The 1,951-nt window shown below is 40.9% G+C and overlaps 1 pseudogene; it reads right to left on the bottom strand.

Moving 5' to 3' along the window:
- Positions 1-853: 853 nt before the first annotated feature.
- On the bottom strand, positions 854-972 carry LOC116529089 (annotated as a pseudogene).
- Between the last annotated feature and the right edge of the window lie 979 nt (positions 973-1,951).

The following is a 1,951-nucleotide window of genomic DNA, read 5'->3' as shown; positions in this document are numbered from 1 at the left end:
CTGAATGATGAGAACACATGGACACATGGAGATGGGGAACAACACACACTGGGGCCTGTCTGAGGGTGAGAGATTGGGACAAAGAGAGGATCAGGAAGATTAGCTAATAGATGCTGGGCTTAATACTTGGGTGATGGAATGATCTGTGCAGCAACCACCAAGGCACACATTTGTCTATGTAACAAACCTGCACACCCTGCGCGTGGACCCCTGAACTTTAAAGTTGGAAATAAAATAAAAGCCAAAATTAACCACAGCTGGAAGATGGTTGCACTGGCCTAGTAAATGGGATGTGGGCAATATGCCAACAATATCTGTAGCATCTACTCCTTGGCACCACTTATATGTATTTGCTTCTCTCATTAAGTTTCCTCTGTCCACCGATAGCTTCTCTGTGATTTTGGTTGGCTCCGATTTCTGGGGAATTTCGTAAGATGAAAGCTAGTATGACAAAATGCAGTGCTCGGGGCTGCAGTTGCTTCCCAGGAAATTAGTATTTTTTTCCATCACCTCAAATATTTATCACTTCTTTGTGGTGAGAAAATTTTAAATCCTCTTTTGGCTATTGTGAAATATACAATACATTATTATTAACTGTAATTACTGTGCTGTGTAATACACACTGAAATACTATTCAGCCTTAACAAAACATGAAATTCTGTCATTTGTGACCACATGGATGAAGCTAGAGTGCATTATATTGAGTGAAGGAAGCCAGGCATAGAAAGAAAAATACTGTATGATCTTACTTACACGTGGAAACTAAGGAAATTATTGACATTTTTCATTTCTTTTCTCTTCCACTTATTCTCCCATCATTCTCACCGAGCACTTTTGTTTGTTTGTTTTTTAAAGCCTATGGCACCCGGTATTCCCAGGCAGACTCCCATCCAAGTACTAACCAGGCCTGACAGTGCTTAGCTTCCAAGATCAGATGAGATCAGGTGTGTTCAGGGTGGTATGGCCGTAGACACCAATAACTTTTTGTGGTGTAGCTGCCTTGCCTGTTAGTATAAACCAAGTCCTTTTTATCTCTGAGCCTCTAGCTATTATGCCCTTAATCAGGCTCTAGTTGCTGTACTTTTCTTACTTTTACACTGTTGGTGGGAGTGTAAATTAGTTCAACCACTGTGGGAGACAGTGTGGTGATTTCTCAAGGATCTAGAGGTAGAAATTCCATTTGACCCAGCAATCCCATAACTGGGTATATATCCAAAGGATTATAAATCATTCTATTATAAAGACAGATGCACACATATGTTCACTGTGGCACAGTTTACAATAGCAAAGACCTGGAACCAACCCAAATGCCCATTGATGATAGACGGGAAAGGGAAAATGTGGCACACATACATCATGGAATATTATGCAGCCATACAAAATGATGAGTTCATGTCCTTTGTGGGGACTTGAATGAATCTGGAAACCATCATTCTCAGCAAACTGACACAAGAACAGAAAACGAAACACCACATGTTCTCACTCATAGGCAGGTGTTGAATAATGAGAACATGTGGACACAGGGAAAGGAGTAACACACTAGGGTCAGTTGGATAGGGGACAGGGGAAGAACAGCAGGGGGTGGGGAGGGATAAGGCAGGGAGAAATGTCAGATATAGATGAAGGGGGAATGGAGACAGCAAACCACCTTGCAATGTGTGTACCTATGCAACAACCCTGCATGAGCTGCACATGTACCCCAGAACCTAAAGTACAATAAAAAAAATAAAAATAAATTAAAAGTGAGCATGCAAGTATGAAATGATGTTCAGTAAATCACCTGATTACCAAATATATTCCTCTCTGTTCCGGCATCCCTCATTATCCAGCAGTAATGTAATATCCTTATGATGATCCTTGTTACCATCCACTGCCAGGATGGTAGCTTTAAGTTTAATAGGAATATTAGTGTTTCTCCTGATAGAAGCATTCCATGTCTTAGAACCAAGAA

Source organism: Sapajus apella, unplaced genomic scaffold (genome assembly GCF_009761245.1).
Source record: "Sapajus apella isolate SASKATOON/1434 unplaced genomic scaffold, GSC_monkey_1.0 scaffold61, whole genome shotgun sequence".
In the NCBI taxonomy this organism is placed as follows: Eukaryota; Metazoa; Chordata; class Mammalia; order Primates; family Cebidae; genus Sapajus; species Sapajus apella.
This window is presented reverse-complemented; position numbering and strand designations above follow the sequence as displayed.